The sequence below is a fragment of the Muscardinus avellanarius genome (assembly GCF_963383645.1).
Source record: "Muscardinus avellanarius genome assembly, chromosome: 2".
Lineage (NCBI taxonomy): Eukaryota > Metazoa > Chordata > Mammalia > Rodentia > Gliridae > Muscardinus > Muscardinus avellanarius.
In genome coordinates, this window is record NC_137787.1 from 120,441,109 (window position 1) to 120,454,242 (window position 13,134).

Consider the following 13,134-nt stretch of genomic DNA (forward strand, 5'->3'; position numbering starts at 1 on the left):
TTGAATCTCCTTTTAAAATGAAAATTTCAGCCAGGTGTGGTGGCGCATGATTGTAATTCCAACATTCGGGAGGCTGAGACAGGAGGATCGCAAATCGCAGACAGCCTCAGCTACTTAGTGAGGCCCTCCGTAACTTAACTTAGTGAGAACCTGTTTCAAAATAAAGAATAAAAAATAGGGCAGGGGGTGTAGCTCAGAGTTTAAATGCCCCTGGGTTCCATCCCCAGACCCACAAAAAAAAAAAAAAAAGAAGAAGAAGAAGAGGAGGAGGAGGAGGAAGAGGAGGAGGAGGAGAAGGAGGAGGAGAAGAGAAGAAGAAGAAGAAGAAGAAGAAGAAGAAGAAGAAGAAGAAGAAGAAGAAGAAGAAGAAGAAGAAGAAGAACCACCACCACCACCAAGCTGGGTATGGTGGTGCAGCCTTGTCATCCCCGCGGTTGGGAGGCTGAGACAGGAGGATCGCGCAGGTTCCAAGCCAGCTGCGCTGGCTTAAGATACCCTGTTTCCAAATAAAAAAAATATGAAATAGGTCTGGGAGTGTAGCCTGGAGGTAGAAGGGCTTCCAGGAACCCCAGTACCACAAAAAAAAAAGTGTTAAGGAAAAATTCAAAGTTATTTCAGCAAGGTAAATCCTTCTGGCCACACTGACAGAGAAGTACTTTTCATACCACATACTTGTCAGTGCCCAGAAAGACAAAAGGAAACCCAATAAATAAAAAGAAATATAAGTATGAGGGGATACCATAATGAAGAAAGTAAAAAAAAAGAGAGAGAATTTCTTTTAGGTAAACTGGGCGTGGTGGCACAGTTTATAATCCCAGCATTTGGGAGGCTGACACTGGAGGATTGAGGTTTGCAGACAACCTCAGCTACTTAGGCTCTCCGCAACTTAGTGAGACCCTGTTTCAAATTATAGAATAAAAAAAATTAGGGCAGGGGGTGTAGCTCCAGGGTCAAATGCCCCTGGGTTCCATCCCAGACCCCCCCCCACAAAAAAAATTGCTTTTAGGTGGAAAAAATTTTGTATGGCAAGATCTTTGTTCAAAATAATTGAATTATCCCATAGGGGAAAGAAAGAAGAGAACAAAAATCAGAATGTTAGCTGGGTGTGGTGGCACATGCTTGTAATCCCAGGATTCAGGAGGCTGAGACTGGAGGATCGCGGTTCACAGACAGCCTCAGCTACTTAGTGAGGCCATCTGCAACTTAGTGAGACCCTGTTTCAAAATAAAAGAATAAAAAAAAAATGGGGCAGGGGATGTAGCTTGGAGGTCAAATGCCTCTGGGTTCCATCCCCAAACCTGAAAAAAAAAAAAAATCAGAATGTTAAGTAAGTATAGAAGATTTGAGGAAGTTGCAAATAAATTATAAAACTTAAGAAAGAATTTTGTATGTGATGAAGCTGGTTAGAATTAAAAGAAATTAGCTGAGTGTGGGAGTACATTCTTATAATCCCAGTACTTGGGAAGCTAAAACAGGAGGATTGAATTTTAGAGGTCAGCCTCAGATACTTAATGGAGTCCCTCTGCAACCTAGTGAAACCCTGTTTCAAAATAAAAAATAAAAAAATAGAAGCCGGGTGTGGTGGTGCATACTTGTAATCCCAGCATTTGGGGGGCTGAGGCAGGAGGATTGTGGTTCCCGGACAGCTACTTAATAAAGACCTTTGAAACTCAGCGAGACCCTGATTCAAAGTAAAGAATAACTGGCGGTGCACGCTTGTAATCCCAGCACTTTGGAGGCTGAGACAGGAGGATTGCATAGGTTCGAAGCCAGCCTCAGCTACTTAGGCTCTCAGCAATTTAGTGAGACCCTGTTTCCAAATAAAATATAAAAAATAGGTCTGGGAGTGTAGCCTGGAGGTAGAAGGCCCCTGGGTTCCATCCCCAGTATCATAAATAATAATAATAATTTTAAAAAATAGGGCTGGGAGTATAGCTTGGGGGAGGTAGAATGCCCTGGGTTCCATCTTCAGTGCTGAAAAAAAAAAAAAAAAAAAAAAAGGGCTGGGGATGTAGCTCAGAGGTAGAATGTCCCTGGGTTCAATCCCCAGTTCCACAAAAATAAATAAATAAATAGATAAATAAATAATAAAAATAAAGAATTAAAAGAAATTATTTAAAGAGTTTGCTAAAAGTCACAATACTATTGATTCTATGTTTAAAATAATTTGGCTTTCTTAAGATACTGATCTGCTTTTGGTAAAATTTTATAAAAACAAGCGTAGAGAACAACACATTTACTTTTTTTTTTTTTTGCAGTACTGGGGATAGAACCCAGGGGCATTCTACTTTTAAGCTATACCTTCAGCCCAGCCCAATTTTTTATTCTTTATTTTGAAACATGGTCTCATGAGTTGCAAAGGGCCTCACTAAGTAGTAGCTGAGGCAGTCCTGGAACCTCAATCCTCCTGTCTCAGCCCCACAAATACTGGGATTACAAGTGTATGCCACCATACCCGGCTACATTTACATTTTATTAAGATAATTCTCATACCTCATTCTAGATGGAGATTGGCACTGATGATCAGTGTCCAAAATTGGTCAATGTGGCTAAATTGAGATACAGGTTTTGCTTCTTTCACAGTTAATATATTGCAGTGGTGACAATGAGACCTGTAACATTGCAAAAAAAAAAAAAAAAGATAATTCTCAGCCAGGTGTGGTGGCACATGCTTGTAATTCCAGTACTTGGGAGGCTGAGACAGGAGGATCACAAGTTTGTGGCCAGCCTCAGGTACTTAGTGAAGCCCTCTGCAACTTAGTGAGGATTTTTTCAAAATAAAGAATAAAAAATAGGACTGAAGGTATAGCTCAGGGGTAGAATGCTCCTGGGTTCAATCCCCAGTACTAAAAAAAAATTGGCTGTCTATTGACAATAATGTTTTAGGTATTTGTGTTCCCAAAATGTACAGGACTTCTAAACTATAAAACTTAAGAAAGTCTTTCCCTGATCTAATGGTTATCTAAATCCAAATTTATATTTATATGTTCTTAATTGCATTATGGCCACCTTTTATTTTTATTTTTGATACTAAGGATTGAACCCTGGGGCATTCTACTTCTGAGCTATAGCCCCATCCCTATTTTTTATTTTGAAACAGGGTCTCACTAAGTTATGGGAGGCCTAAGTTGCTGAGGCTGGCTGGGAACCGGTGATCTTCCTGTCTCAGTTTCCCAAATATTGGGATGACAAGTGTACTCCACAACACCCAGTGATTGCCACCTTCTTTATGAAAAGATACAAATGAGATTTGTTTTGCTCCTGATTATTTCGTTTGTTTATTTATTTATTTATTTATTTATTTAGGGTCTGGGGATGGAACCTAGGGGCATTTGACCTCTGAGCTACACCCCCTGCCCTGTTTTGTATTCTTTATTTTTATTTATTTATTTATTTATTTATTTATTTATTTATTTATTTATTTTTGTGGTACTGGGGATGGAACCCAGGGGCCTTCTACCTCCGGGCTACACTCCCAGACCTATTTTATATTTTATTTTGAAACAGGGTCTCTTAAGCCAGCTGGGGCTGGCTTCGAACCCGTGCGATCCTCCTGTCTCAGCCTCTCAAGTGTGGGGATTACAAGCGTGCGCCACCACGCCCGGCTTGTATTCTTTATTTTGAAACAGGGTCTCACTAAGTTGCAGAGGGCCTCACTAAGTAGCTGAGGTTGTCCATGAACTGCGATCCTACTGTCTCAGCCTCCCAAATGCTGGTATTACAAGCATGCACCACCATGCCTGGTTTACTATTTTATTTTTGAAGCGGGGTCTCACTAAGATGCAAACTGCCTCACTATCTGAGGCTCAAACCTGTGATCCTCCTGTCTCAGCCTCCCAAGTACTGGGATTATAAGTGTGTGACACCACACCTAGCTTCTCAGCCCTGTTTTTTGAGCCCGATCCTCTAGTCTCAGCCTCCCCAAAGCTGGGATTACAAGCATGTACCACCACACCTGGCTTCTATTTTTTATTCTTTATTTTGAAACATAGTCTCACTAAGTTGTGAGGGCCTGAGCAATTTAGCTCAGGCTGGCTGTGAATCTTTGATCCTCCTATCTCAGCTTCCCAAATACTGAGATTACAAGTGTGTGCCTTTTACCTTTAAATTCACAGATATGACACTAATACCCAAAACCTCCCTCCGTTTAAGTCCTGTGAAGGTCCTTATAAGATCTTGTAAAGTTAAACCTGTCATTCTTTTTTTATTTTTCCCCTGTGGTACTGGGGATGGAACCTAGGCTCATTCTACCTCTGAGTTACATCCCAGCCCTATTTTTTCCCTTAATTTGAAACAGGAGCTGAGGCTGTCTTCAAACTGTGATCCTCCTATCTCAGCCTCTCAAATGCTGGGATTACAAGCATGCACCACCACGCCTGACTCTAAACCTGTCATTCTTGAGGTTTACAGGTCCAGGACCATCAGGCACTACAAAAAGTGGAGTTAACTTTCTGTCAACTCCTGGAGGATCTGAGTCCTGTTCAAAATCCAACAGAGAAAAAATCCTGTTTAAGCTATTAACAACATGCTTGGTTTTTTTTCAGGGTTTGTATTGTAAGGATTTTTCAAAATGTCATAAATGGTCTACTACAAATGGTTGTCTACTTGGCCTCTCATTTATTATTTATTTACTTATTTATTTTTTATTTATTTTTGCGATATTGGGGATGGAACCCAGGGGCATTCTACCTCCGAGCTATACTCCCAGCCCAATTTTCTTTCTTCCTTTCTTTCTCTCTTCTTTCTTTCTTTCTTTCTTTCTTTCTTTCTTTCTTTCTTTCTTTCTTTCTTTCTTTCTTTCTTTCTTTCTTTCTTTCTCTCTTCTTTCTTTCCTTGTACTGGGGATGGAATCCAGGGGCATTCGACCTCTGAGCTATACCCCCTGCCCTATTTTTTCTTTATTTTTCTTTATTTTTTTATCTTTTGGTGGTACTGGTGTTCCTGGAAGCCCTTCTATCTCCGGGCTACACTCCCAGACCTATTTTTTATGTTTTTATTTGGAAACAGGGTCTCTTAAGCCAGGGAGGCTGTCTTCGAGCCTGAGCAATCCTCCGGTTTCTGCCTCCCAAGCACGAGCCGCCATGCCCGGCTTTATTCTTTATTTTGAAACCGGATCTCACTGAGTTGCAGAGGGCCTCACTAAGCAACCCTCCGGTCTCAGCCTCCTGAATGCTGGGATTACAAACCACCACGTGCGGCTCTGCATTTTCTTATTACCATGATTTTTCCTGATTTTTCTGTCAAAAGAGCACACGTACAAAAAACGTTTTTGAAAATGCAAGGGTGCCATCTTGTGGGCCTTTTGTGCTTAGGTTTTTTTTTTTTTTTTTTTTTTTTTTTTTTTTTTTTTTTTTTTTTTCCCCCTGTTCATTTCTTGTTCTCTTTTACTGAGGATTGGATTCAGGGGTGTTCTACCTCTGAGCTACACCACAGCCCTATTTTGTTTTATATTTGGAAACAAAGTCTCTCTAACTTGCTGAGACTTGCCTCAAACCTGTCATCCTCCTGTCTTTGCCTCTCAAATACTTGGATTACAGGCGTGGCCAACATGCCTGACTTTATTTGGAATCCACTGTAATTATTATTTGGAATCCACTATAAGTAATTTTCAAAATTAAAAAAAAATTTCAGCTGGGTATGGTGGTACACACGTGTAATCCCAGTACTTGGGAGGCTGAGACAGGAGGATCGCAGGTTCGCCGACAGCTTCAGCTACTTAGTGTGGCCCTCCACAACTTAGTGAGACCCTGTTTCCAAATAAAGAATAAAGCCACTAACTCCAACTAGAATGGCAACCATTCAAAACACAAATAACAACAGATGCTGGCGAGGATGTGGAGAAGTGGGAACTCTAAGACACTGTTGGTGGGATTGCAAATTAGTGCAACCACTTTGGAAAACAGTATGGAGAATCCTCAGAAGAATGGGAACAAATCTACCATTTGATCCAGCAATACCACTTCTGGGTATCTACCCAAAAGAAAGGAAACCAAACTACCACACTAATGCATGTGTATTATGTTCATAGCTGCACAATTCACCATAGCCAAACTATGGAACCAGCCAAGATGTCCATCAACAGATGAATGGATTACAAAACTGTGGGATATGTACACAATGGAATTTTACTCAGCCATCAAAAAAAAAAAAAAAAAAAACAAAACAAAACTCAATTACATCATTTTCAGGGAAATGGATGGAACTGGAGGACATTATGCTAAGTGAGATTAGTCAGTCACAAAAAATAAGAAATCAGATGCTTTCCCTAATTTGTGAGAGTTAGGGAGAAATGGGTCATAGGAGGAACTCTAGATGAAAAAGGAAATCCTATGGAGGAGCAAACAAGACAACCTAAAGGAGGAGAAAGGAGGGGGGGAGAGGAAAATCTCTAAAACACACAATGTACTTAAACATATCGAAGTCAACCACTAAGCCGAGCAAGGGAGGGAGGGATGGGGAGGGAATGGGGTGGGAATTGGGTAGGGGTTAAATCAGTGATGTGTACATGTATGTACACACAAGTTTTTTACCTCAATATGATGTATAAATATAATGCACCAATAAAAATTAAAATAAAAAAATAAAAAACAAAATAATAAAGCTGGGTGTGGTGGCGTATGCTTGTAATCCCAGCATTTGGGAGACCTAGACTGGAGGATCGTGCTTCGCGGACAGCCTCAGATACTTAGTGAGGCCCTCTGCAACTTAGTGAGACCCTGTTTCAAAATAAAGAATAAAAAAATAGGGCAAGGGGTGTAGCTTGGAGGCCAAATGTCCCTGGGTTCCATACACACACACACACACACACACACACACACACACACACACACACACGGCAGGGGGTGTAGCTTAGAGGTCGAATGCCCCTGGGTTCCATCCCCAGACCTGCAATAAATAAATAAACAAAAAAATAAATAAATAGGGGTGTGGTGGCACACGCTTGTAATCCCTGCGCTTGGAAGGCAGAAACAGGAGGATCGTGCAGGTTTGAAGCCAGCCGCGCTGGTTTAAGAGACCCTGTTTCCAAATAAAAATATAAAATATGTCTGGGAGTGTAGCCCGGGAGTAGAAGGGTTTCCACAAACCCCAGTAACACCGAAATAAATAAATAAATAAATAAATAAATAAATAAATAAATAAATAAATAAATGGGCAGGGGGTCTAGCTCAGAGGTAGAATGCCCCTGAGTTTAATCCCTAGTACCATCAAAAATTTTTACTTCTTACATTTCATGCATTTGCTCATTGGTTTTATGACACTGAGGGGCATTTGTGTTGATTTCCATCCAGCTTTTGAGGACATACAATTTCTGTTACACTTCGTACCTCCCTGTGCTGTGGTACCTTGTCTGTACGTTTGTGTGCTTACTTGCATCAATTTGTGTGGGGGGTACTGGGCATTCTTTTCTTTTCTTTTTCCTTTTTTTTTTTTTTTTTTTTTAGTGTGGTACTAGGGATTGAACCCAGGAGTATACTGCCACTGAGCTACACTCCCAGCCCTATAATTTTTATTCTTTATTTTCCTTCTTTCTTTCTTTTCCTTTTTCTTTCTTTCTTCTTCTTCTTCTTTTTTTTTTTTTTTTTTTGCAGTACAGGGGATGGGACCCAGGGGCATTCTACTCTGAGCAACACCCCCAGCCCTATTATTTTGCTTTTTCTTTTGAAACAGGGTCTCACTAAGTTGCAGAGGGCCTTACTAAGTAGTTGAGGTTGTCTGAGAACCTCAATCTTTCTGTCTCAGCCTCCCAAATGCTGAAATTACAAGTGTGAGCCACCATGCCCGGCTTTTGTTCTTTATTTCAAACAGTCTCACTAAGTTGCAGAGGGCCTTATTAAGTAGCTGAGGATGGCCACAAACCTGCTATCTTCCTGTTTCATCCTCCCAAGTATTGGGATTTCAGTGTGCATGTGCCACCATTCCTGGGTTTTCTGTACTAGCGAATAAAACCAGGGGCATTCTACCTCCAAGCTATACCCCCAGATCTATTTTATTTATTTATTTTGCAGCACTGGGGATTGAACCTAGAGGTGTTATACCTCTGAGCTACACCCCCAGCACTATTTTTTATCTTTTATTATTTATTTTTTTTCAAGCGGAATTTTTATTTAAAACATAAAAGTTTCCTGAAAATGCTGGTGAATAAAGCAAAAGGGTACAGTGCTCTTTCTACAAGTTAGCCAGCCTATCCAAATACAGCGTAATGTACAGTAGTTAATGCTGGTAGGTGTTCACAGTAGTGTGGGGCTGCAAGATTATCTTTGTCTAGATTATGAAGGTTCTCAGTGTGTGATGCCTGCTTCTGGGCTTACACCTTTCCTGAGCACGGACAAGGGCTCCTGCTCCTTGGCCATAGCCAAATCCCTTGGGCCCGACGTTCTTTGCACAGCATCCTTTACGATAGATTTCGCCTTCTTCCACCGTCAGAGTTGGTGATTCAAGACTCTCCCCACACTCGGCACATCGGAAACAGTGTTTGAGCCAGGGCTTCCCAGCTCCCATTTTCTTCTCGGAATCTCCGCATCAGGAACACTTCTCAGCAGCCCCATATTTCGGAGCCAATTTTGAAGTGTTTGGATTTGTCGTAGGCCTCTGAGGTTGAACACTCTTCTCTGGCTTGATGCCCAGCCTCTCTCCGCGGCCCAGGACGAGCGTGCCGCGCCCTGGCCGGAACGCAGCCTTTTGGCCCATACTTCTTTCCGTAGAAGGATTTGCACTAGACCTCTTCATCCTGAATTGCCACTGTTGTGCTGTCTAAATTCTTCCTGCAAACCATGCACAGAAAGCAGCGTCGGTGGAAGCTCCTGCCATCGCACTGCACCTCCTCCGCGTGGTACAGGTCCTTCCGCAGGCCCCGCACTTGTTTCCACCTCCCCACACAGGCGTTTCGAGTCGGAGGCGGGAAAGGGCGCCGCGGGCAGAGCTGGTGGAGGGACCGGCTGGAGGGAGCGCGCAGGAGCCGGGAACCTATCTTTTATTTTGAAACAGGGTCTCATTAAGTTGTGCAGGGCCTCACTAAGTAGCTGAGGCTGGCTGCGAACCTGCGATCCTGTCTCAGCCTCCCATGTACTGGTATTACAAGTGTGTGCCACTACATCTGGCTCCCCAGCCCTATTTATTTATTTTTTTTTCGGTACTGGGGATGGAACCCAGGGGAATTCTACTTCCGAGATACACCTCATAGCCCTGTTTCTTATTCTTTATTTTGAAACAGGGCCTCACAAGTTGCTGAGGCTGGCCTTGAACCTGCGATCCTCTTGTCTCAGCCTCCCAAATACCGGAATTACAAGCATGAGCCACCACACCTGGCTCCCAGCTTTATTATATATTATTTGTTTATTTTTATTTTTTATTTTTGCGGTTTTGGGGATGGAACCCAGGGGTATTTGGCCTCCGAGCTATACCCTCTGCCCTATTTTTTTTTTTTTTTTTTTTTTTTTTTGTGTGTGTGTGTGTGTGTGGTGGTACTAGGGGTGGAACCCAGAGGCTTTCTACCTCCGGGCTATACTCCCAGACCTTTTTTTTTTTAATATTTGGAAACAGGGTCTCACTAAGTTGCTGAGAGCCTCACTAATTAGCTGAGGCTGGCTTCAAATCTGTGCGATCTTCCTGTCTCAGCCTCCCAAGCGCAGGGATTACAAGTGTGTGCCACCATGCCCGGCTCTATTCTTTATTTTGAAACAGGGTCTTACTGAGTTGCAAAGGCCTCACTAAGTAGCTTAGGCTGTTCTCAAACCTAGATCCTCCTGTCTCAGCCTTCCAAATGCTCCCAGCTTTTTCTTTTTCTTTTTTTTACTTCTCCCTCTTTTTCTTTTTTCTTTTTTTATGGTCTGGGAATGGAAGTCAGGGTCATTCTACCTCCGAGCTACACCCCCAGCCCTATTTTTTTAATACTTTATTTATTTATTTATTTATTTATTTATTTATTTATTGGTGGTACTGGGGGTGGAACCCAGAGGCTTTCTACCTCAGACCTTTTTTATGTTTTATTTAGAAACGGGGTCTAAGTTGCTGAAAGCCTCACTAAGTAGCTGAGGCTGGCTTGAACCCGTGCGATCCTCCTGTCTCAGCCTCCCAAGCCCGGGGATTACAAGTGTGTGCCACCATGCCCGGCTTTAATACTTTATTTTGAAACGAGGTCTTACTGAGTTGCAAAGGTCCTCACTAAGCTGAGGCTGTCCTCCAACCGAGATACTCCTGTCTCAGCCTCTCAAATGCTGGGATTACAAGCAGCACCACACCCAGCTTTCTTTCTTTTGAGATGGGCTCTCACCATGTTGCCCAGGCTGTCCTCAGACCCCTGGGATCAAGTGATGCTCCTGCCTCAGCCTTCTAGGTAGTTGGGACTGCAGGCATGAGCCAGTGTACTATTAGTTTACTTTTCAATTGAGTGCCTCATTTATTTATTTTTATTTTTGGTGGTACTGGGGTTCCTGGAAGCCCTTCTACCTCTGGGCTACACTCCCAGATTTATTTTTTATATTTTTATTTGGAAACAGGGTCTCTTAAGCCAGCAAGGCTGCCTTCGAACCTGTGTGATCCTCCTGTCTCTGCCTCCCAAGCGCAGGGATTACAAATGTGCGCCACCACGCCTGGCTGAGTTCCTCATTTATTGTTATTTTTGTTATATATTCTAGATGGCACTGACCCTAAGGGTGTTTTAGAAATGTATTAGAATTAGCTGGGCATATGGTACATGTTTGTAATCTCAGTATTTGGGAGGCTGAGACTAGAGCATCGCAGGTTCAAGGCCAGCCTCAGCAAGTTAGATCCTCATCAACTTGAACTGTATATCAAAATAAACAATAGAAGGTGGACGTGGTGGTGCATAAATGCAATCCAGTACTTGACAGAAGGATTGCAGGTTTGAGGCTAGTCTCAGCTACTTAGGCCTTTGGCAATTTAGCAAGACTCTGTATTAAAATAAAGAACAAAAATAGGGCTGGAGGTATGACTTGGAGGTAGAATGTTCCTGGACTCAAACCCCACTTTAGGGAAAAAAAAAAAAAAAAAAGGAAAAGAAGCTGGGCATGGTAGCACATGCTTTTAATTCCAGTACTGGGAAGCTGAGACAGGAGCATCCTAGATTTACAGCCAGCCTTAGCTACTTAGTGAGGCCCTGTTTAAAAATAAAGAATAAAGAAACAGGGCTGGGGGAGTTGGGCATGGTGGCACACACTTGTAATCCCAGCATTAGGGAGGCTGAGACTCTAAGATCGTAGTTCGCGGATAGCCTTAGTTACATAGTGAGGCCCTCCACAACTTAGTGAGACCCTGTTCAAAATAAAGATTAAAAAAAAAAAAAATAGGGCAGGAGGTGTAGCTCGGAGGCCGAATGCCCCTGGATTCCATCCCCAGACCTGAAAAAAAAAAAAAAAATAGGACTGGAGGTGTAGCTTGAAGGTAGATGGAACCTGGGTTCAATCCTTAGTACTGAAAAAAAAAAAAATAGAGCTGAGTTGGTGGCACAATCTCAGTACTTGGGAGGGAGGTCAAGATAAGAGAATTGCAAGTTTGAAGACAGCATCAGCAATTTAGCAAGGCGTTCCTCCCTCCTCCTCTCACACAGAGAAATATATAGAAATTTATCTTGAAGGACTTTTCTGGTATAGTGGTACCTGAACATATACATACTGATTGTTATTTTACTAAAAACTTTTAAAATTTATTTATGTTAGTGCTTTGTGTAATCTTTAAAAAAAAGGAAGGTTATTGTTTTTTGTGGTACTGGAGATTGAACAGAGGGACATTCTATCTCTGTGCTACACCCTCAATCCAATTTTTTTATGTTGAAACAATGTCTCACTAAATTGTTGAAATTCTCCTATATGAGCATCCTAAATACTAGGATTAAAAGCATGCATCAAGCCGGGCGTGGTGGCGCACACCTGTAATCCCAGCATTTGGGAGGCTGCGACAGGAGGATCGCCGTTTGCGGACAGCCTCAACTACTTAGTGAGGCCCATTGTAACTCAGTGAGACCCTGTTTCAAAAAATAAGAAATAAAAAAAAAAAAATAGGGCTGGGGGTGTAGCTCGGAGGTAGGATGTCTCTGGTCCATTCCCAGTAAAGCAAAAAAAAAAAAAAAAAAAAAAAAGAGTACTCAGCCAAGTGTGGTAGTACACACTTGCAATCCCAGTACTTGGTGTAAGGTCTGAGTCGCCCCTGCCCCACAGGGGGCAGGGCCGGAAGCTAGGAGGTGGAGCTCTGCGATTCCGGGAGGGAACCAGGCCTCCCGGGTCCGGGTCCGGAAGAAGAGTATGCAGAGTTCAGAGAGGAGCCCGAGAGGGAGGGACGCACGCTCTCCCCTGCCACCAGCCCCCGCGGCCACGCGGGGGCTGGAGGCCGATCTCCCACAAATAAAGGCATTCATATATCTGCTATGGATTCTCCGCGTGTCTCTATGCGACTGGGGGACACACACGCTCATCAATCTTACACTTGGAAGGCTGAAAAAGGAGGATCACGGTTCATGGCCAGCCTCAGCAACTCAATGACACCCTCTGTAACTTGTGAGACCCTGTTTCAAAACAAAGAATAAAAACTAGGGCTGGGGATGAAGCTTGGAGGTAAAACTCCCCTAGGTTCTATCCCTAGTACCACACACACAAATTCTATTCAGTGGAATAGAATTATATTCACAACTGTGCAACCATAATATATATAGTGGTACCAGGGATGGAACCAAGGGACATTCTACCTTCGAGCAATACCCCCAGCCCTGGTTTTCCTTTTTTTTTTTTTTTTTTTTTTGGTGGTACTGGGGTTCCTGGAAGCCCTTCTGCCTCTGGGCCACACTCCCAGACCTATTTTATACTTTTTTATTTTTGGAAACAGGGTCTCCTAAGCCAGCATGGCTGGCTTCGAACCTGCGTGATCCTCCTGTCTCAGCTTCCCAAGGGCGGGGATTACAAGCGTGTGCCACCACGCCTGGCTTATTCTTTATTTTTTGAAACAGGGTCTCACTGAGTTGCGAAGGGACTTGCTAAGTAGCTGAGGCTGTCCGCCAATTGCGGAGATCCTCTGGTCTCCGCCTCCCAAATGCAGGGATTACAAGTGTATGGCCACCACGCCTGGCCCATTATCTTTTTTTTTTTTTTTATGGTGGTGATACTGGGGGTTAAACCCAGGGGCATC

At 42.9% G+C, this 13,134-nt stretch overlaps 1 pseudogene across 1 annotated transcript; it reads right to left on the bottom strand.

Annotated features, from left to right (window-relative positions):
- Positions 1–8,262: 8,262 nt before the first annotated feature.
- LOC308258792 (cysteine and glycine-rich protein 2-like) lies at positions 8,263–8,868 on the bottom strand (annotated as a pseudogene). Its single transcript has one exon. The product of its transcript is annotated as a cysteine and glycine-rich protein 2-like (transcript).
- Positions 8,869–13,134: the final 4,266 nt, after the last annotated feature.